Raw genomic sequence first — 24,337 nt, 5'->3', positions numbered from 1 at the left:
CAAAGTTGGAGGTAATAAAAGCATAGCCTAATCCAAGGAATCTACATGAGCTAAGAAGCTCTATTGATCTGTGTGCATACTATAGACGCTTCGTAGCAAAATTCTCTCAAATAGCAGGACCATTGCATGACTTAACAAAGAAGAACATTAAGTACTCATGGACTGCTAAAGAACACAATGCTTTTGACGAGCGCAAAGAGAAGCTTACCTCTCAACCAGTCCTCATGCTTCCGGATCTCTCAAAGCCATTTGAGGTCCAATGTGATGCTTGTGGTCATTGCCTTGGAGGAGTTTTGCTTCAAGAAGGGCATGCCATAGCATATGAGAGACAAAGGCTCGATGCCGATGAACGGGGTTTGGGCATATATCAAAAAGAGCTTTTAGCTTTTTTACATGCCCTAGACACATGGAAACACTATCTCTTGGGGGTTCCATTCATCCTACGAATGGATCACAAAGCCTCAAGAACTTCATGACGCAAACCAAGCTCTCCGACAAACAAATGAGGTGGGAAAATTTTCTTTTGCAATTTAAATTTCATATTGCTTACATTGCTAGCAAGCACAATCAAGTGGTTGATGCACTTTCACGATGGCCAAGGGTAAATGTGGTGTCTATAGCAACTCACATGATCCATCTTTTATGATAGATGAGTATGCTACCGATCGAGACTTAAAGTACGTAACTACAACCTTTGCATTAGGGAAGAAAAAAAAAAGAACCATTAACCTTGGAGGATGGTTATCTTCCAAATGGAAATAGGCTATCTGTTACCCATACAGTAAGAAAGTCATGTATGAATCCCGTGCTTCTCCTTATGCGGGGCAAAGAGGGATTCCATAATCTACTCTTCGAGGAGTAGAAATGTATCTTTGTTGGTCTACCATGAAAAGTAAACATACAAAAGTATATTTCAAAATGTGTGGTATACCAAAAATTGAAATTTGATCGAGGGAAGCATTGTTTCAGTCGACAAGCTTAGCAAGAAAACACACTCTATGCCTGTCAAAATGATTATTAAGGCACATCAAACGACAACCCTCTTTAGATCTCAAATTTTCAAGTATCATGGCTTGCCAACATCTATAGTGTCGGACAAAGATCTTAAAATGACCAGTAATTTTCAAGTATCATGGCTTGCCAACAGCTATAGTGTCAGACAAAGATCCTAGAATGACCAGTAATTTCTAGAAGGGTCTTTTTGAGAATCTAGGAAGTAGATTAAATTTGTCTTTCGGTCTATCATCCGCAAACGGATGACCAAAGTGAAATAACTAATCCAACGATTCTTGAATCTACTAAAAACCTATGTCATGAAAGTAGTTCAACGTTCTCAATGGAGAAGTACTTACCTCTTATAGAGTATGCGTACAATGACATTGTACATAATTCTTTGGGGAAAGCACCATTTGAGTTTAAAGAGGGAAGATCCAAAAGTCCCTTACTACTTAAAGTATATAGGAAGAATTTCGCTCTGCTGATGAATATAGCCGAGACTTACAAGAATCTTTTCCAAAGATTAAAAATGGTTATATCCACCTCATAGCAAAGGCAAAAAGGGATTCTACTAATAAGCATAGAAGAGACTTAGGCTTCAAGAAAAATGATTGGGTCTTGCTAAAGTTTCTCAAAGCTCATCTACTGCATACTAGGGGCAAGAATCCTAGGAGCCACCAAGAGTATAATGCTAAACTAACAAAAAGATACTATGGTCCTTTTTAAATTCTTAAGCCAATCAATGAGATGGCTTATCAATTAAAGTTGCCCAACCATTGGCTCATTCACAATGCTAACCATGTGAGCCTACTCAAGCCTTACAAAGGAGAGCCACAAAAAGAACAAATAATTGAGGACCCGCCAAAGATCAAAGATCAAGAAGAGGTGTTTCAGCCCGAATGGATTCTTTGACACAAAGACAAGGTACTAAGAAATGGTAAGATTATCCAATGATATCTTGTTAAGTTTAAGGATTATCCTTTTAGAAATGCTAGAGGGATGAAGGAACCTAGCTTAAGGATAATATGAATCTTGTCAATGCTTACAATGCTACACTATAGTAAGCAAATGAAAATTCATTTTAAATGAATAATGTTTTTGTCTTATAAGACTCATTCTCTTTCTTTTATTGTGTACAAAATTTAAAAAGTATGCATGCTTAGGATCATGTTTGTGGTGACAATGTCTCCCAAACACCAAGTAGAACTTGTCACTCTACTTTGGAAGTATGATATGGACTAAAGAGTAGACATGCTTGTGGCAGTTAAGTCTCCCAAGCACCAAATGGATTAGTCATCCATTCTGGAATGATGCCGTAGGGTAAAAAGGGATCCTCTACCCGCTAAGAAACATGGACTAATGAATAGGTTTTATCTTCTCTACCTCATAGTCGAGGGCGACTATGATTTCAAGAGAGAGGTAATGTCATAAAATATAATATCTAACTATACCAAAGGATTTTTTCTTATTAAATCGATAATTTTATATGGGAAGATAAAAGGGGAACAAGAGTTCGGATATACATATGTGCTTCTAGACAGGGGTCCAAAAGGAGATGGTCTACCCAAAGAGCAATGTGCACTAAGTGCTTCTATATTTACCACAGCAAGGGACCAAGAGGAGAGATGGTTACATCTCAATAGGGGTCCAAAAGGAGGTAGTCTATCAAAGAGCAACGTGCATCTAATGGAGCTTAAAATACCTTAGGGTTAGGTTCATTAAAGACCTCCAAAAGTTAGTGTTAAAAAGTCCTTTAACCTTAGGCAAGCTAGGGCTAACCTTGAGGTGGGAATCCTACCCAAGCATGGGATGCTAAGATGTTTAAAGTGGTTGTGGGAACCTTGGTTGCCCAAAGCTTGAGGTGATTTTTATGCTTAAATGACTAAGGTTCTTGAAGTGTTCAATTCAAAAGTAAACTCTCAAGATGTATAAAACGTTTCCATGCTTGATTGCCTAAGTGCTTGAAGTATTCAATTCAAACCAAATGACTCAATAAGCATAAAAGACACATGTTCAAATGATCCTCCACATGTGGCCCTCATGGTGTGCTTGAAGGTTTTAAAGGGGACCAATGAGAATTTAGATACATAAAAATAAATAATTAAGTTCTTTCTCTCAAAGAGGAAAAAGAGGACACATGTCCAAATCAAATAATTAAATAATATGAGCGAGAGAGAGAGAGAGAGAGAGAGAGAGAGAGAGAGAGAGAGAGGTGGACCAAGCATGAGAGGGGGGTATACTCTTCCACACACACAACTATTTGTCAACGTGTCAAGAGACACCATGGAAAAACTCATGGACTTCTTATGCCCTTGCCTATTCCAAAGGGCGCTTGGGAAGAGATTTTCAGGATTTTATCATAGGTTTTCCACCACCTCTTCGCACAATGATATGATATGGAATGTCGTAGATAGGTTTAGCAAGCAAGCATATTTTATTCCCTGTAAAAATACTCTAACTGCACCTCAAGCTGAAAAAATGTTATTGAACCTTCCCCACCATGGTTTTCCTAAAGTATTAAATTTTTATCGTGATGGTCGATTTTGCTGTCATTTTTGGTATGCACTGTGCACTAATATAGGCTCCAAAATGGACTTCACATCTGCTTTTGACCCTGAATGTAATGGCCAGAGTGAAGCTACCAATAGTACTATCCTTGAACTCCTTAGGGCCTACACAATAAACAATGAGGAAAATTAAGACCAACACCTTCCTCTCCTCCAATTTTCTTACAACAACACTCCCCACTCTGCCACAAACAAAGCTCCCTTTGGATTGTCTATGGTAAGAAGTTGGTTGTCCCTATGACCATTATCAGTAGTAATGTTCCTGCGACCAACACCCTTGCTCAAGATTACGTTTGCATTTTGCAAGAAGTCACCGCAACTATCCAAAAAGCTCAAGCACGCTACACCGCACAAGCAAACAAGAAGCGTAAGCTTGTTGAGTTCACTTTAAACGATTATGTTTGGTTGCGTATTGAAAAGCATCGTTTGAAGAACATTGAAAAGCACCCCAAGGTCATGTTAGCCCCTAGATTTTATGGCCCCTTCAAGATCATCAAAATCATTAACCCCAATGCATACAGGCTTGACATTCCACATCACTGGCGCATACACAACTCCTTTCATGTTAGTTTGTTGCAAAAATTTAAAGGTAACCCACCTATTGCACCTGTTTTTGAAGACCCACCCTTACTCAAAGACAATTTAGAATTATTACTTCCCAAATCAATTATTGATCATGATTTCACTACTATACGCACCGATACACAATATCACAGATACCTTGTTAGATATAAGAATCATTTTGTTGAAGAATGTCAATGGATTTTGGTAGCCACTTCAAGTATGAAGCTCATGAAACTACCTACTTGGATTCACCACTCAACCTCCCATATATAAAGCCCTTGGCTTGAATCCCCAGTCCACACTGGTAGCCAGTCACTTGGCCCGGGTCCGTGACCCCCCCTGGGATGCCCTTGGCCTGACATTACTCCTCCCTTGGAGAAGTGTTTCGTCCCCAAAACAAAAAGTGGGAAACTTCTTCTTAAGAATTCTAATGTTTTCCCAAGTGGCACCTTCTTCAGGTCATGTGTACGCAAATCATAATATGTTGGAATTAGGGTTGCAGAGAAACGCACACAGCTTGGCGAAGATGAAGGAAGCTCAAAGCACACAATAGAGAGTGTGTTACTTAGTGTGCAATGGAAAAATTGATAGCCCTAGAGTGATGGGCGTATATACAATGCTCGGGGGAAAAAAACTCCTAAAGAGGGAAAAAATGCCCCGGTGGTCCTAGTGTGTTCACACACATCACTACCACATGTATATGGTAACAAATCTCCCCTGGAGTGATGCGGTGAACGAGAGCTGGAACATGAGTAAAGGGAAGTGCCATGCCCTAAGGACATGATCGGTCCACAAAGGGGAGTAAGCCCAAAGCTTTGCGGAAATCTCCAAGCTTCTCCAGAGACAATGCCTTTGTGAAAAGATCTGCAAGGTTGTCCTACGTTGGCACATAAGCCAAGCTGATCTCTCCTGCTGAGAGCCTCTCCTTGAAATAGTGGTAATGCACCTCAATGTGCTTTGTGCGAGCATGAAAAACTGGGTTCCTCGCAACTGCCAATGCGCTCTGACTGTCAGTGTAGATAGTGTTGGCAGTGTCCTGTCCAACACCCAAATCAGCCATAAGGCGTCTGAGCCATACACACTCAACCGTAGTTGTGAAGACTGCCTTGTACTCAGCCTCACAACTTGAAGTGGCCACAGTAGGTTTCTTCTTGCTCAACCATGATATACATGAACTGCCAAGCATGAAAGAAAAACCACTTGTGGACACTCGCGTGTCAAAACAACCAGCCCAATCTGAGTCTGAAAAAGCATGTAAGTCTAGTGGCAATGATCCCCCCTTGGGATAAAACAAGCCAAGATGTAAAGTGCCACTAAGGTAGCGGAAAATCCTCTGGACAGCCTGCCAATGCTTAGACCTTGGGCTATGCATAAATCTGCTGACCTGCGAGACCACAAACTGAATATCTGGCCTCATGTTGCATACATAAATGAGGCAGCCAACATTAGTGTGATAAAGAGTGACATCAGCAGAATCGCCAGCATCATGTAGACTCAAATTCAAACCTGTTTCCATGGGAGTGGCAATAGGTTTGCAATCTTCAAGTCCAAACTTACATAGCAATGTCTCTATGTAACTTTTCTGACACAAGGCAATACCACCATCACACTGCTTATACTATATACCCAAGTAATGATGCAACAACCCCACATCTTTCATCTTGAAAGTAGCATTCAAATCAGCATTAAATTTAGCAATATGTCTCTCATTTGGTCCAGTGATCAACAAATCATCGACATAAAGAACCACAACGAGAAGTACATCACCCTCACGCTTTACATACAATGTGCTTTCTGTTGGACTGTTATGAAAGCCTCGTTTGACCAAATGAGTGTCAGCTTTCTCATACCAAGCACGAGGAGATTGCTTCAACCCATACAAAGCCTTCTTATATCTGCACACTTTTTCCTCTTGTCCTTTTAAGACAAAACCATGAGGCTGCGTTACATAAACTTCCTCAAATATGTCACCATTCAAGAAAGCAGTAACACTGTCTGATTGATGTACATCCCAACCAAAATGAGATGCCAATGCACATAGAGAATGCACAGTAGTCATACGACAAGTGGGAGCAAAGGTCTCTTCATAATCTATGCCTTTTTGCTGTGCATAACCCTTTGCAACAAGTCGAGCCTTATGGGATCGATCTCACCATCCGGCTTGCGTTTCAACTTGTAAACCCACTTCGTACTAATGGCCTTTTTGCCAGGTGGCAAATCACATAAAGTCCATGTGTCATTTTCTATAAGTGCATCATATTCTGATTGCATGGCAGCCATCCAATTTTTTGAATTTTGTGCTTCATCAAAAGGTAGAGGTTCCTCAACATCATGTAAGCTAGACACATCCAAAGCATAACAATTTGATGCATAGGATGCATGGCAAGATCCTGAACGAGTACGACTAGACAAAGGTGCATCCAATTTATTGTCACGCAAAGTGTGCACCAACCATTTTGGCATACCTCTAGCCTGTTCATTTTTAGTCCTTTCCTCATCAAGTACATCATGTACATCTGCATCAGTAATAGGCCGATCTGTAACATTTTTAGAAACCCCCACAGGCTGTACATTTACCTCATTGAAACTTACATTCGTATTTCCACCATCGAAAAGAGGCAACAAAGTGTCATAAATGTCCTGTGAGCTTACATTACTGTCTCTAGTACATGACAGCAAGGGCTGAACAGAATCTTCCACAAACACTACATCTCGTGAAACCAGAATACGTTTTGTTTGCGGATCTTACAACATGTAACCTTTGCTTTTAGCACTATAACCAACAAAAATACATTTGACAGCTTTATCATCCAATTTTCTGCGCTGTGTTTGTGGCACCAAAGCATATGCCAAATAATCAATAACACGCATGTGCTCAATAGAAGGCTTTCTATCATGCCATGCTTCATATGGAGTAATAGACTGCAGAGCTTTTTTAGGACACCTGTTTAGTATATAAGTGGCACACATGATGGCCTCAAGCCAAAAAGAATGCGGCAAAGCTTGACTTTTGACCATACATCGTGCCATTTCCGCAAGTGACCTGTTTTTTCTCTCAGCACCACCATTTACCTGAGGTGTATAAGGCACTGTACATTGATGTTTTATCCCACGACTAGCCAGAAATGCATTGAATTCATGAGACATATACTCCCCCCCTCGATCGGAACGGAGGGTGCCCATAGTACATTTTGAGACATTTTCAGCCATAGCCAGAAATTGTTTGAAGCACATAAAAACTTCGGACTTCTCTTTAAGCGGAAATACCCATGCATGCCTGGAGTAATCATCAATGAAAGTCACGAACTAAAGGTAATTGCCCAAGGACGGAGTTTGCATGGGCCCACAAACATCACTATGCACAAGTTGCAACCTGCATGTGGCCCAAACTAAACCATCCTTTGGAAACATAGAATGCTGCATCTTACCCAAAATACAGCCTTCACAAACATGTTTGACAGGTGCTTGAAGAGACGACAAAGAGAACCCATATCAGATTTCTGCAAACGCAGCAAACTGGCAAAATTTAGATGACCAAAACGTGCATGCCAAAGTTTTGCATCTGAAATAGCCCTTGAATCTACAACAGCATTTGCAAAATTTTATCCACGCTTGTCATACAAAGTGAGTATATAGCCCACGACACAAAAGGCCAGATGCAACAATTTCATCACCAAAACTGAGATCATGAACTGTACATCTGTCATCCAAAAATTTGACTACAAGTCCAAGTCTATCAAGTGGCGTGAGGAGGTCGAATGGGGTCAATACTTGCACGTGGATAAGTACGGACACGACGTGGGTGTTTTCTTGTGCTAATTATGCAAAAAGGTCATCATGAGGACCATCTTTTGGGTCCACTTCACTGGTGGTGGGATGCATTATTGGAAAAAGTTGAGTGCCAGGTGTGCGGATGGATGCAAAAAGGTGACACCTATGCACTGCGAGGTCAGTTTTTGGCCTGTTTGGGGTCCGTTTGAGGTCAACTAAAAGCCCAAGGGTGCCCAAGTGATAAAGCTAAGTGTGGGAACTAAAAAAACTGAGAGAAGACTAGAAAATTTGTGGAGAGAAGAGGAGGAACAGCCGCATCTGTGTTTTTGCTGTTTTTGGAGCTTGTTTTGGCCGTAAACTACTCATCCGAGGTCAGATTTGAGCACTTTGACATGGTAGACTGGGGTTTTGGGCCATTCCAGACACGATGGCGCTGTCCATTTTGCCAAATTCCTCACTGATTTTCTGCTGTTTTGGTTGTGTAAGTTTCTCCTATGAGCGAAGCTTCTCCTTCAATTTGTGATTGTATCTAGCATATTTTACCTATATTGTGTGAGCTATTTGCCCCATTGGTGTTGGCCCAATCTCAATTGCATCTAAACATCATGCATTCTCCTCTTTTGAGCTGAGCGTTTTGGGTGTGTGTGTGTGTGTGTCTGTGTGTGGAGTGGGTAAGTGGATAGTCTCTCTCCTCTCACTCCATAGGTGTGTTCCCTGTCTCGGCCACGTAGGTTGTATAAGCCGAGTGGTGCCCCATAGTGTGTGTGTGTATCATTTCAAGAGTTTGTGTCAGGTCATTATAGAGACGTTGTGTGTGTTTCCATCCCGCTCACAACGTGTGCGTGTAGCATATCCTGTAGCACTTGGTTAACTCGTTCAATTTGACCATCCGTTTCTGGATAATCTGTTGCACTGAGGTTGAGTTGTGTACCCAATCGTTTAGACACAGCCCTCCAAAAATGATTGTTAAACTTGGGATCACGATCACTCACAATGTTACTTAGCAAGCCATATAACTTGTACAGGTTGTTTACAAATAACTTAGCTAATTCTAGAGTCTTTATGGTTGACTTGGCTGTAATAAACTTGCATAGTTTAGTCAACCAATCTACGAACACCCATACTGAGTCATGACCTCGTAGAGTGGTTGGTAAACCCACAATAAAATCCATAGAGATACATTCCCATTTCCCATGGGGAATCTCCAAAGCATATAAGAGTCCTCCTGCCTTCAGGCACTCTGCTTTGTTAAATTAACATTTTTGGCAATGCAAGACATAGTCTTGAACAAAGCCATGTAAACCTAGCCAGTAAAACTGTCGTCGTACCAGAGTATAAGTCTTTTTAATACCCGGGTGCCCTACACTTGGACTGTCATGAAATTCATAAAGAATTTGGTGCGGAATGTCTGTGTCCAACGGTACACAAACTCTCCCCTCGTGGAGTAGGTACCCATTGAGTGGCATAAAATGGTAACCATCTTTTTGCAACATTTGTCAGCCTACTCAACGTCCTCTTCCTCATATGTGTATATATTTTTCTATGCTATTAAGTTATCTAGAGTAAATTCCCCCTCTTCGTTTAACCTTTGTGGCGACACATACATTATACTCTTCCCAAAAATGTCACCTTAGTCATATATTTATATTACCACTCTTTTCTTTTTTTGCTTTGTAAATAGAGTAAGCATACAATAACCAACTATATACCCCCAAACTTTCTTACCTCTTGTGAATTAGTAGTAGAAAAATAATATATCCATCTTCCACCCCATATAGATAAATTCCCATGGAAATCAACTCTCCACTTGTCTTTACCAAAGATTATGGTCCCTCTCTACAAGTCTTCTATGCCCCCTACATAGGTGGCCCAATATCTCTTAAGAATATACATATAGTTTCTCTCCTTTCAAAAAAGACTCCAATTGTATATTCTTTTCACAAGCAAATAATATTGGGCCCTCCTCTATTTGTTTAAGCATCATAGCCTTTTGAAAAAGCATGATTCCCCTTGGATGCATACAAGCAAAGGGCCCATACAAGAAGACTTGGAAGCAAAAGGTTCCCTAGCCTAGTATGGACCTTCCAAACCGAATTCCTTGGTGCATGGGCATGAAGAATAGTCCAAATTCATATCAAACATGTTGAGAAGGTCAATTTTGCCTTTTGAAGCATGTCATTCCGAGCTACAGGTAAACAATTATGGTCAAAATAGTGTAAATCTGTCAGTAAATCAAGTAAATCAAGTAAATCAAGAGGGTGAGATCTTATTTTTCCCCTACTCATCTTCTAGAAGAGCAATGAGTGTTCAAGGTCACTTGCATGTGATGGGACCAACCTAAAGATGCTTTCTAAATGCCAAGACAGACAAGTTGAGATACCCCGCAGGAGCCACCCGTAGGGCCTCATGGTGGGGCCCACCTACATTATGCACCCCTATGGAGCCTTCACGGTCTAAAATGATATTTTTGGTGAATAAATAGTCCTTTTTATGTCCAATATTCAATGAGTGGTCAAAGGACACTTAATTAGGTCTAATCACTTACTCTAATTAAGTGTAGCATAATCCCACTCCTACACAACTATAAATAGCCCCCCTTGGAGAGACTCAAGGACACACACCTATATTTTCAACTTCATGTTGTTTCTTGATCAATAGTAGAGAAAACCCCAACTCTCCCTCTTTCACATCCTCCCTCCTAACCCTCCTCTTTGGAGGAAGTGCAACTTTATTCTCCACTCTTTCCATTCTACAATCTCTTACTCCATCAACCCAATAAATCATTTGTAGCACCTCAATAACTTGTAAATACAACATGATATCTCTCATGGTTATGTTAATGATCATGAAATCATCTTCAAAACTTTAAGGTTTCGCAATTCGTGATGGTTAGCCAGCGTCTGTCCTCCCCTTAAAAGGTGTGCGAGAAATCAAGTAAGTGTTCTATTCTCAATTTACCATTGGTTTGTTTCTCCACACTTATTCAATTGGTCTAAAGAAATTTCTCACTTCAACTCTCTTTTGCTTCATTACATATGCATGTGGCTACCTCTCATGGTGATTTTATTTGTGTCACGGCATTGCATAGATGGAGATGAGCTCTCTATGCAAAGTGTGTTAGTTTTATGTGAGTGATTCTCTTGTGTGTTTGAGAGGAAAGTCTTGTGCGCATGATTTTTTTGATGAGTGCTTGAGAGAGGAAGAGTTTGGATGTATTATGGGGAGAAGGTGAATGCTATTCCACAAATTGCATATTTCATTTTGATGCACGGCATTGGGTTGCATAATCGTTGATGGTGTTCAAGTGTCCAAAGTGTATATAGAGTAAGGGGGTTTTCAAAGTGTGTTGCTTGAGTGGGTGAGTGCAAGTATTATTTTGATTGGTTTCTTTCTCCACTCCCAAAAGAAGGTGGTGCCCCAAGTAGTGTGCGTACCTCTTTACGAACATTTTGTGAGGGTAGGCCCATTGGTTTGGGTTTAGAGGCCCCATTTCAAAAAGCTCGCCCTCATAAAGTGGTGCCCCCACGGAGGAACATATTTCCAAGTTACCTTCAAATTTTTTAGTGATGAACAATGGAGTTCCCATCTATCCATTTCATTTTGCACAACACATTAGAGTAAATGTTCACATAGATGGAAAAGTCTTTTTCCAGCAACGCATTGTTTTTATGTTTGGTGCAGAAAGACTTAGACAAATACTGGCATCACACAATCCAATTATACTTCCAATCATCAATTATGAAACTTCTTTTGATGTTCACGTTTTCATTTTGTTTTAAAGGCAGGAACAAGGAGTGGTGAAGGGGTGCTCAAGGGCCATATGAAGGAACGAGGTCTTCAAACCAACAACGAGGAGTAGCACATGAATCACGATCAAAACAATGAACCTTTTAGGCCTATTGCTCGGCAATCCATTCATATAATCATTGCAACTAAGTTTAGGTTTTAATCTATCATAAGGAGGATATTTGGATCCACTCGCCTCAATGAAATCAATGCTTCAATTAATCCATTTATTCTACCTATGATAAAGTACGAATTAACAATGGATGTGTACATCTTCATTTTAATGTAATCAGATTTATAGTGTCAACAATCTTGTGCGGCCCGTAAGAGAAAAGTTTCTTTAAAAAAAAGAAATTTCAAAAAGTCTAAACAAAATGTCAAGTTCTTTTCCCACGTTCTATGCAAGAAGTGGGGAAGATGCGCAAGAGTTTCTTGACAACTTGGAGATGGCACATCTCATATCCGGGAGAGATGAAGAGGAAGTAAAGCTACGAGCCTTCCCGTTGGTTCTAAAAGCAGAAGATAAAGCATGGTATGAGACCTTGCAACCCCAAATCAAGTCCAATTGGGAGAGACTGCGAGCAAGCTTCCTCTCCAAGTTCGGGCAAGGTGATACTTCTGAAGGACTATGGAAATGTCTTGTTGGACATAAGCAGGTATCACTTGAAGACTATCCCTCTTATGAAGCAACCTTTGTCAATCTATGGGGTAGGTGGGAGGCTACATTAGAAAATTATGGTGGTGCACCTAGCTTTCTAAAAAAAGAGAGATTCATGGTTGGCTTGTATCCACTTTTAAAGGCTAAAGTAGAGCTAAAATTCCCATCCACCTTCGAAGAAGCACGTGAGGTAGCCATCATCAAGTTTAGAAAACTACACTTCCAAGCACATAGAGCAAGGGGTTTGAATGAAGTGAGTGAGAGGGAGTCTTCACAAACCATGGAAGCACCAATTAGGGCCCCTCTTGCACAATCTTCACAAATAGGAGATAACTCTCAACAAGAGGTTTTACAAAGGCTAACTCAACAGCTTGAGAACCTCACTCTGAATCTAGTACAAGGCCTACCTCAACAACGACAACCAAGAGAAGGGAATCGCAATCAACGAAGACAAGATCAAGAGTTGCGATGTTGGAATTGCAATGAAATGGGCCATGGCATGTACAATTGTCCACATCCAAGGCGACTTCCGGGAGACATATATCCCCCCAGACCGCCTCCTCTCACTGTGCAGCAAGAACAAGCTCAAGGCCCACAAATCCTTCGTCGACCACCACCACCAGCAAATATACCTCCCGTCCCACATGAGGAGGAAGAAAGAGGAGTCAACATCATCAAGCTAGAAGAGGTAATAGATGAGCATACTCTAAACTTTGATGTTATGCCGGCAGAAAAACGCACAAGAGCACATGATAAGGATGAAGACATGAGAAGTGAAGGAACAAATTCAGCTAGAAGGGACAAGAAGAAGAAGTCAAAGATGGAAGAAGCTGAAAGTAGCAAGAAGAAAAGATCAAGGCGAAGGGAAATTGGTATCAACAACTTCCCATTGGAAAAGGAGCTAGAGCCCTACAACATCCTGGAGGATTTACAAACCCAAAAGCCAAACATTTCATGGCCTCAACTTCTACACCTATCAGCCAAAGTAAGAAGGCAATGGCCAAAGTTGGTAAGTACAAGAATTCCAAAAAAGAAAGCAAATCTTTCCATTAAGGTTGTGGCCTCAAAGCTACAAAAAGATGTGGAACCCATTGTGGATGCTTACATAAGGGGTAAAAAGGTGTCTAATGTATATGTTGATGGTGGAGCTCAAATGTGTGTGATCATGGAAAAATCAATGAACAAGTTAGGGCTTGAAATTACAAAGTCCTCTAATTGTCAAGCTAGGCTAGCCAACAACTCAAGTGTGAAGTGTTTGGGAATCATTGAAAATGTAAAAGTCTCTGTATGTAACATGGATGCACGAGTGGATATGTATGTCATGCCAGCTAAGGGGGAGGGCTATCCCATCATCCTAGGGAGGCCTTGGCTCATTGCTGTGAATGCAGATCAAAAATGGGGAAGTGGTCGTTTGATTCTTAAGAAGGGTCAACCGGTGGTGTATGATTGGCGAGAAGGAAAGAAACTAGATATCAACTACGAAACCACGGCAGATGAAGAGAGCGAGGAGGAGAGTCCTTACTCAAGTGATGAGGAAGCATCAACCAGTGCATCAACCAGTGAAGAGGAGTCTTCTTTGGAGGTAATGGGAATTGTATTCAACGCCAACACTCAAGATGTTCCTGTAGAAGAAAAGCCAACAGACAATCACACACGAGGGGATGAAAGATGCCACCACCTTGAAGAAGGATTTGAGAAGATGCTTGCAAAAGATCTTACTTGTGAGGAGAAGAGGTCCTACATCAATATGTTAAGGAGGTATCCCAATTTGTTTATCACTGACTACTCACAAACAAGAGGTGTAGATGTAACAGAGCATCGAATTGAATTGAAACCAGGGACCAAACCCGTGGCTCAAAAGTTAAGGCGACTAGGATCTGTGCAACAAAAGGCTCTCCTACAAGAAGTGAATCGACTCTTGAAGGCTGGCTTCATCTATCCAGTATCCAACTCCGAATGGGTATCACCTATTGTAGTCACTCCCAAGAAGAATGGTAAGTGGAGGGTCTGTGTGGATTACAAACCCCTCAACGCTGCGACAAAGAGGGACCACTTCCCTCTCCCTTTCCAAGATGAAATTTTGAATGAAGTAGCAGGTCACGAATGCTACACTGTGTGTGATGGGTATTCAGGATATTTTCAAATTAGAATAGCAGAAGAGGACCAACCAAAAACCACCTTCATCACACCTTGGGGATGTTTTGCATTCAGAGTAATGCCTTTTGGGCTCACCAATGCTCCTAGCACCTTCATGAGATTCACAATATTTGTATTTCAGCCATTCTTTCGAAAATCCATAAGAGTCTTTATGGATGATTTCTGTATTTATAGTTGTAGATCACTTCATTGCCAAAAGGTTGAAGAGGGGTTTAAGAGGCTCCATCAATTTGGGGGACAACTCAACCCAGAGAAGTGTCATATCGGTGAATCTCAGGTGGTTTTGCTAGGCCATGTGGTTTCTTCACAAGGAATTCAAGTGGATCCCTCTAAAGTAGAGGCCCTTTTGTCATTATCTCCACCAACAACAACTAAGAAGCTAATGACCTTCAACCACAAAGTGAGGTACATGTCTCGCTTCATCCATCTCCTAGCAGAAGCCATCGCCCCTTTGCATAGGTTGGCAAGCCAATCTACATTTGAATGGGGGAGGGAACATGCAAAATGTTTTGAGGAAGTGAAGGGCATTCTTAGCTCTCTCCCAATCCTAATGCCACCAAATCCAAAGGAGACCTACTATGTCACTCCAAGTGTAGGTTTCGAAGCAATTGGTGTTGTTTTGATGCAAAAAGATCCTAAAACATCATACATGAGGCCGATCTATTTTGCAAGCAAGGTGATGACTCCGGCCGAGAAGGGATACACTGAAATGGAGAAAGTGGTCTTTGCAATCTTGTTTGCGATAAGGAAGTTTCGATCGTATCTTCTCCCTGTGCCATTTGTTTTTCTCACCTTAGAGCACAATCTACCATATGTAGTACAACACATGAGCCTCTCATCTAGAATAGCAAAGTGGGTGCTTGAACTCCAAGAATTTGAATACACTTTCCTTGTAGAAGATAGCACAAGAGAAGGACTTGCAGACATTCTCACCTACAAAGTGAGAGAAAGGGAAGGATCACAACTACAAAGAGAGGAAGGCTCAAAACAGTTCAAAGTGAAGGAGATTGATAATGCCCATAATTTATACTTTGACGGAGCTTATCAACGCCAACAAGACAAATCAGCAGGGGGAATCATCATTTTGAACCCACAAAAGGAAGTAATGGTTAGAAAAGGTATCACTCTACCCAGTGTTCACTCTAACAATGAGGCTGAGTATGCTGCTCTAACCCTTGGGTTAGAAGAATGCAAAGAATTAGGCATACAAAGACTTATTATAAAAGGTGATTCTTTGCTAGTGGTCAGGCAAATCCAAGGGACTTGGAGGTGCAAGAATCGTACATTGTTTGAGTGGCTTAGTAGTGTAAGAGCTTTGATGAAGGGTTTTAAAGCAACACAGGTACAACACATTGTGAGAACTCATAACAAGGAAGCAGACTTACTCGCAAATGAAAAGCTTCAAATGGCGGTAGGAGGTGTGAAACTATATGAACCCAAATATCAAGGTCAAGAGGAGCTAAAAGACATTATCTTCTTTCTACAAGCAGGTGAGTGTCACAAACACTTAGACAAGGTGCAAAGACATAGACTAGTTAAGAAGGCCACACCTTACCAGTTGATCGGGGATGATTTATATCACAAAGGGAAAGATTTGGTCTTGAGGAGAGTACCAGGTGTGCAAGAGATAGAGAAAATTATTCTTTCATGTCATGATGATGTCTGTGGTGGCCACTTTTCTCAAGATATTACAAGTAGGAAGATTTTACAAGTAGGGTTTATTTGGCCGAGCTTACATCGTGATGTCCAATATTGGTGTAAGGCATGTAAGCCATGCCAAATAGCTGGGGATAGACGACTAACATATGAGCCTCGAGTCCCAATAATATCTTATGGCCCTTTGAAAAGTGGGGTGTGGATGCAATAGGTCCCCTACCTCGTACTTCTACAGGGAAGGTTTTCATCATCATGGGTGTTGACTACATGACACGATGGGCGGAAGCAACAAGCACAACCCGAATCATAGCTGAAGAGGTATCAAAGTTTATTTTTGATCATATTTGTAGTAGGTTTGGAACACCCCTAGAAATCTTATCAGATCGAGGTCCGGGTTTTAGGGCTGACCTTCTGAATGATCTCTTGAGGAGGTTAAAAGTGAAACACCTGCATTCCACACCGTGACTATCCTCAATGCAATGGATTGGTGGAAAAAGTGAATGGAATGATATGTAAGATCATTTCTAAGCAGGTTGTGGACCGGCCTAATGATTGGGATCGCCATTTGACGGCTGCTCTTTGGGCATATAGGACATCTTTCAAGGTATCTACCCAATTCACCCCTTTTCATCTAGTTTATGGACAGGAAGCACTTCTCCCCATTGAGATAGAGCTCTCAAGCTTGCGCGTTCTTGCAAGAGTGGCAAAAAAACCAAAAGAGGTTCTACATGAAAGGATCTTAGATCTCCAACGACTTGAGCTGGATAGAGAAGAGTCCATTGATCACTACATCACCAAAGCGACAAGCCAAAGGGATAAAATCAACAAGAAGCTCAAGGGGAAAGGATTGAAGGAAGGTATGTTGGTTCTTCGCTATGATAACTGACTTGATACTCGACTTGACAAAAAGTTTTTGCAAAGATGGGAGGGACCTTTCATGATAAAAACAAAGTTTGGGAATGGTAGTTACAGATTAGCAGATTTATCAGGAAAACTCCACAAGACCAGAGTCAATGGATGGAGATTAAAGCCCTACTTTGAACGTATCAATCCGTTGATAGGCAGTCATCTGCCTACATCGTCTAAGCTCCAAATTGACATGGCTCCCTTCATCTTGGTAAATGCTCCACCTATTTTTAAAGCTTTGATGTGCAAAGAAGAACCAGCCTTGGAATCTGAACATACCCAAGGCAACCCTCCCATCTCCGATTTATGGGATTGAGGTAATGAAAAGCAGGTCTAATGGAGTAAAAGAGTGCATGACACTCCTCCTATTGAAAAAAAAAAGTGGAAAAGGAAAAATGACCAAAAAAAGAGAAAAAAAAGAAGAAAAAGAAGCAACATTGTCCTCCTAAAGATATGAATATCTCTAGGCTTGGGGGAGGGCTAATATGAGTGGCATAAAATGGTAACCATCTTTTTGCAACATTTGTCAGCCTACTCAACGTCCTCTTCCTCATATGTGTATATATTTTTCTACGCTATTAAGTTATCTAGAGTAAATTCCCCCTCTTCGTTTAACCTTTGTGGCGACACATACATTATACTCTTCCCAAAAAATGTCACCTTAGTCATATATTTATATTACCACCCTTTTCTTTTTTGCTTTGTAAATAGAATAAGCATACAATAACCAACTATATACCCCCAAACTTTCTTACCTCTTGTGAATTAGTAGTAGAAAAATAATATATCCATCTTCCACCCCATATAGATAAATTCCCATGGAAATCAACTCTCCACTTGTCTTTACCAAAGATTATGGTCCCTCTCTACAAGTCTTCTATGCCCCCTACATAGGTGGCCCAATATCTCTTAAGAATATACATATAGTTTCTCTCCTTTAAAAAAAGACTCCAATTGTATATTCTTTTCACAAGCAAATAATATTGGGCCCTCCTCTATTTGTTTAAGCATCATAGCCTTTTGAAAAAGCATGATTCCCCTTGGATGCATACAAGCAAAGGGCCCATACAAGAAGACTTGGAAGCAAAAGGTTCCCTAGCCAAGTGTGGACCTTCCAAACGGAATTCCTTGGTGCATGGGCGTGAAGAATAGTCCAAATTCATATCAAACATGTTGAGAAGGTCAATTTTGCCTTTTGAAGCATGTCATTCCAAGCTACAGGTAAAAAGTTATGGTCAAAATAGTGTAAATCTGTCAGATTCGCAGCAAAAGGGAATTGTAAATCAAGTAAATCAAGAGGGTGAGATCTTATTTTTCCCCTACTCATCTTCTAGAAGAGCAATGAGTGTTCAAGGTCACTTGCATGTGATGGGACCAACCTAAAGATGCTTTCTAAATGCCAAGACAGACAAGTTGAGATACCCCGCAGGAGCCACCCGTAGGGCCTCATGGTGGGGCCCACCTACATTATGCACCCCTATGGAGCCTTCACGGTCTAAAATGATATTTTTGGTGAATAAATAGTCCCTTTTATGTCCAATATTCAATGAGTGGTCAAAGGACACTTAATTAGGTCTAATCACTTACTCTAATTAAGTGTAGCATAATCCCACTCCTACACAACTATAAATAGCCCCCCTTGGAGAGACTCAAGGACACACACCTATATTTTCAACTTCATGTTGTTTCTTGATCAATAGTAGAGAAAACCCCAAATCTCCCTCTTTCACATCCTCCCTCCTAACCCTCCTCTTTGGAGGAAGTGCAACTCTATTTTCCACTCTTTCCATTCTACAATCTCTTACTCCATCAACCCAATAAATCATTTGTAGCACCTCAATAACTTGTAAATACATCATGATATCTCTCATGGTTATGTTAATGATCATGAAATCATTTTCAAAACTTTCAAGTGTCGCAATTCGTGATGGTTAGCCAGCGTCTGTCCTCACCTTAAAAGGTGTGTGAGAAATTAAGTAAGTGTTCTATTCTCAATTTACCATTGGTTTGTTTCTCCACACTTATTCAATTGGTCTAAAGAAATTTCTCACTCCAACTCTCTTTTGCTTCATTACATATGCATGTGGCTACCTCTCATGGTGATTTTATTTGTGTCACGGCATTGCATAGATGGAGATGAGCTCTCTATGCAAAGTGTGTTAGTTTTATGTAAGTGATTCTCTTGTGTGTTTGAGAGGCAAGTCTTGTGCGCATGATCTTTTTGATGAGTGCTTGAGAGAGGAAGAGTTTGGATGTATTATGGGTATTCTTATGGGGAGAAGGTGAATGCTATTCCACAAATTGCATATTTCATTTTGATGCACGGCATTGGGTTGCATAATCGTTGATGGTGTTCAAGTGTCCAAAGTGTATATAAAGTAAGGGGGTTTTCAAAGTGTGTTGCTTGAGTGGGTGAGTGCAAGTGTTATTTTGATTGGTTTCCTTCTCCTCTCCCAAAAGAAGGTGGTGCCCCAAGTAGTGTGCGTACCTCTTTACGAACATTTTGTGAGGGTAGGCCCATTGGTTTGGGTTTAGAGGTCCCATTTCTAAAAGCTCGCCCTCACCATTATCGATGGAAAAATTCTTCCATCACTATAGTTCGTCATTCAACGGAGGAGAACTGCATGTGGAGGTTGACACCACACTACCAACATTGGAGTGAGAAGGATCCCTCATTTTCACATGGCTTCACACTTTGGAGTATGCGTCATCATGCTCATATTGGCCCTTTAGAGAATCCAAAAACTCACTGCAAAGTTTCGTGAACAAAAGAGAATTTATCTCATGTATACGACTGAGAGCACGAGCCACCACATTGTATCATCCTTTACGATACCGGAGTTTTGTGTCATACTCCTGAAGGATCTTAGCCCACCTGGCCTTTTGACCCTTCAAGTTTGTTTGTTGTGTAAACCATTTTATGCTTTTGTGGTCAAACACAATCTCAAATTGAGCTCCGTACAAATAATGCTACCATGTCTTTAAGGCAAACACTATTGCATAGAGTTCATGTTCATAAGCAAAATAATTTTGATGCACTGAATGAAGCTTCTTGCTTTCAAATGATATTGGCCTCCCCTCCTGTAGAAGGACTGCTCCAATCGCACGGTTATTGGCATCCATTTCCAAAACGAATGGCTGCAAAGGATCCACAATAGCTAGAATAGGAGTTGTAGCTAATGCATCCTTGAGTGTAGCAAAACTGTGTTGTTGAGCGGCTCCCCAGCACTGGAAGGTTTTTCCTTTGTCTTTCAGTTGGTCTATCATTGGAACAATATTAGCATAGTTTTTAACGAACCTTCGATAAAAACCTGCATATCCCAAGAAAATCTGTAACTCTTCCAGATTTTTAGGAGAAGGCCACCTCCGAATGGCATCCACTTTGGATTGATCCATGTGCAGCCCAATAGCTGAGATAACATGCCCTAGATAGTGGATTTCCTTCTTGAGAAAGTCACACTTTGATTCTTTGGCATATAAATTATTTGCTTCTAACAATTCAAACACCTACCTCAGATGTTGCAAGTGCTCATCCTCAGAAGCACTATATACGAGAATGTCATTGAGAAAAATGATAACAAATTTGCCCAAGTACGGTCTCAAGACACTATCCATGAGTGTCATGAATGTTGCGGACGAATTGGTTAACCCAAAAGACATAACCAAAAACTCGTAATGTCCAAACCTTGTTCGGAATGCAGTTTTGGGTATATCAGCAAGTTGAATACATACTTGGTGATAGACCGACCGCAAGTCTATCTTCGTAAAAATACGAGCATGAGTGATCTTGTCGAACAACTCATCCACGCGTGGTAATGGGTACTTGTTCTTAACAGTGACCGCATTTAATCCACGGTAGTCTACGCACATGCGCTAATAGGATAGGAGAAGCCCATGGTGAAGAACTTGGTTGAATAAACTCTTTGCTAAGATATTCAACAAGCTGATGTTCCACCTCAGCAGCTTCAGAATAACTTATTTCGTAGGGTGGTGTACTGACTGGTTTACTGCCTACAACCATGTCGATGCCATGTTGCACAAATCATGTCGGTGGTAATCTGATGGAAGATCTTTAGAAAAAACATTGTGAATTTCGTTAATAATTTTTTTAACTGACTAGCAACCTTTGCTTGTTGAGAAGTAGCCATTGTTGGAAGAGATGAGAGAGAAGAATGCGGCGTTCAGGAATGTTCAATAGATTCAACATTGGAAAGAAAATGACACGATGAGTACCACAAGAAAACTTCTTCTATTTCATTATCAGAAGTGAGCTTCATAAGCTCTACTATACATATCAATGGGTGAGAGGAAGGCACATTTTTCTCTCCTAACAACAACACATGTGCGCCATGGGATTCAGACATCAGAATGTTGTGTTCGTAGCTATGCTTCAATGATGGTCCTAGGATGCAACCATTCTCTACCAAGTACCACATTTGCCCACTCCATATTCATAACCTGGAAATCCAAGGATGTGGAATAGCCTTGAATTTCCAATGGTACAGCTCTGACATGAGTATCCCATACTTTGACATCATAACCGTTCATAATTGCTACCTTGTAGTGGTGGGAACTCGGAGTTTGGGGCAATTTGAGTTTTTCACTAATCCATAGTTAATGAAATTGTGAGTAGCACCATCGTGTACCAAGATACGCACCTTGTGCCCTTGAAGAGATTCGTGCATATACACTAATTCATGAGGACCAAAGGTGTGTTGCCACATGGAAGCTGTGATACAACATTCATGCACCACCTCGGTGTGTGCTATCTCTACTTGGAGAAACACGAGGAAGACTCAAGAGGTAGCAACTGCACCATGTGCACTGCTTTCTCCTTATTTTGAGCAACAAATTTCCCTTTGGGACAATCCTTTTTGCCATGGCCGCTTCCCAAGCATTGAAAGCATAAATTCTCTTTTTTAGCCTTCTCAAATTCCTCAGAAGAGAGAGGCCCACGAGACCCCTTTGATTTTTAGTTGCATCAAAATTGGCTACTAGAAATATCCTTTTATTGTGCCCATGCTGTGTGACTGTATTACCATGTGTATTAGCAGGCACATGATTATTACGTGATTTCTTTTCATTTGGATCATCATGAATGTGGGCTTTCACTATGGCCTCCTCAAGTGTTTTAGGGTCCTGAGTCTTGACGTGCTTCTTAATCTCTGGCGTCAGACCATGAATAAACCCACATACTTGTTAAAAGGTGTCTAGCCCTTCCAACTTGAGGATAACATCCCAATAGTGAGAGATATATTCAAGAAATGATGGGTGTTGGAGCATGGAACACGTGTCCCAGCCCGTCCAATTTCTATCTGCACTAAAGTGGATAATTTACTAACATTTTCATTTCAGGATGCAAAATTAGTTTCCATTACTCATATGCGTACTTGAAGTGCTCAAAATTCTTGGATATCGAGCAATTCATAAGCGTCATCTCCTCTCGTAGCTTCGCGGGTACCCTCCGTGAGAGTATTTGGCTGTGAACTGCCATCATTGGGAGGATCATGCGTATTGTGCTCGAAATCGAAAGTCATATTGATATCCGAATCCATGGCGACTGTGCAGTTCTAGAAAAAGAAAGTTCCAAAAACAACCTCGCAGCCGTAGTATGCACCACTGATGTCGGTAGGTGACCGGGCTAATGATACCCGCAACCGTATGGTTGTCGAAAGTTGCAAATTCGGGATCGTGAAATCACCTTGTTTGATTTGCAATACAAACACACTCTGTCGAGATTTTCTTGAAAGAAAATTGATGATCAAGCCTTAAATAGTACTGCTCACAACTGTGCAAGTAGAAGTTTGTGGAAAACCGCATGACCAATAACCGCAAAATTTCTATAATTTCCAAAGCTCTACAATTTCAGTAGCGGTTGTCGAATGTGCCAAGATGCGACACCTTGCCAAGGTTGGCAACTGTTATCACCTTGTCGGGGTTGCAGCCATGGCCACCTGCCCTAAGGAGAGGCACTCTTTAATCTTCCCTAAGACCAAGGGCCTTTGGGCATCGTGTGTGAAAGAAAGGGCTCACCAAAATAGCTATGGCGCAGCAAGCAATTGAGGGGGTAAAGGTGTACACCATGCGCAGTGAAGTGCTCCTCGGTGTGAGCTACAATGTTGGATGCTCCTCCTCGTGGCCTTGTGCACCCATCAAGCCCCACAATGCAAGGTTTGGAGCCGATCGACACGCCACCTCCCCTTGCCTGAAGAAGCCCTGCACACAGGTCACCCTCTTTGTCTTTGTCCTCGGCTAGACAAGAGATGAATTCCATGGCTCCCTTGCACGCACATGCAAAAAGTAGAAGACCATGCCCTTGTGTGGCTAATTTTTACTCTGATACCACTATGAAGCCCAGGGAACTACCTACTTGGATTCATCTCCCAACCTCTCGTATATATAGCCCTTGACCTGAATCCCCAGTCCACACCTGTAGCCGACCGCTTGGCCCGGGCCAATGACCCCCCCGGGATGCCCTTGGCCTGACATTAAGACCCATGTATCAACACTTGATTTTTGCATACCACAATCTCAATAAGGCATATAGGCCTGACAAGGCACCATTAGGCAATGCATAGAATCAAAATTTGGTGGAATGATTTGGTTCTCAATGAATGGAATGGAATACAATGATTGGACTTGATTGGTACATTGGTTGTTTTTTATGGAATTGATTCTAGCACATGTTAGCCTTAACAAGGCAGGTCCCTTTGTTATACTAGTTTTTCTTGAACGTATTGTTGTTACTTACATGTGTATTAGAGTTCCTATGCCTAGTGAGGCATGACTCTCTGTGACATTTACATGTGGAACTTGCCCACCACATATTACTTTTCTATTGTAATGTACAACTGAGGTCAATTGCTTTTGTTACCCCTGGGTATGTTATGAAATGGATTATGAGAAGGTTGACACTAACATTTTTGGTCATGTGTGCGTGATGTAGTAGGTCAAGGCAGCTGAGTCATGGGAAAGTGGATGACAACAGCTAGCAAGACATGGAATAATATAATAAGACATAGGGTTTTTAGTTAGTTCAATAAAGTTCCTTTATCCCCAAAGTGGAGTGTAAATAGCCTCATTTATGAGCTGACCCTTTTTATCAATTAATATAAATACATGCCTAGAGGAAGCCATCTCGATCACTCTAGGCATGGGGGGATGATTGTACCCAATGCTCTGTCTCCCCCCCCCCCCCTCGCCCCCCCCCCCCCCCCCCCCCCCCTCTCTCTCTCTCTCTCTCTCTCTCTCTCTCTCTCTCTCTCTCTCTCTCTCT

This window comes from Adiantum capillus-veneris, chromosome 13, assembly GCF_014529385.1.
Source record: "Adiantum capillus-veneris isolate H3 chromosome 13, ASM1452938v2, whole genome shotgun sequence".
NCBI lineage: Eukaryota > Viridiplantae > Streptophyta > Polypodiopsida > Polypodiales > Pteridaceae > Adiantum > Adiantum capillus-veneris.
Note: the sequence above shows the minus strand (reverse complement) of the source record.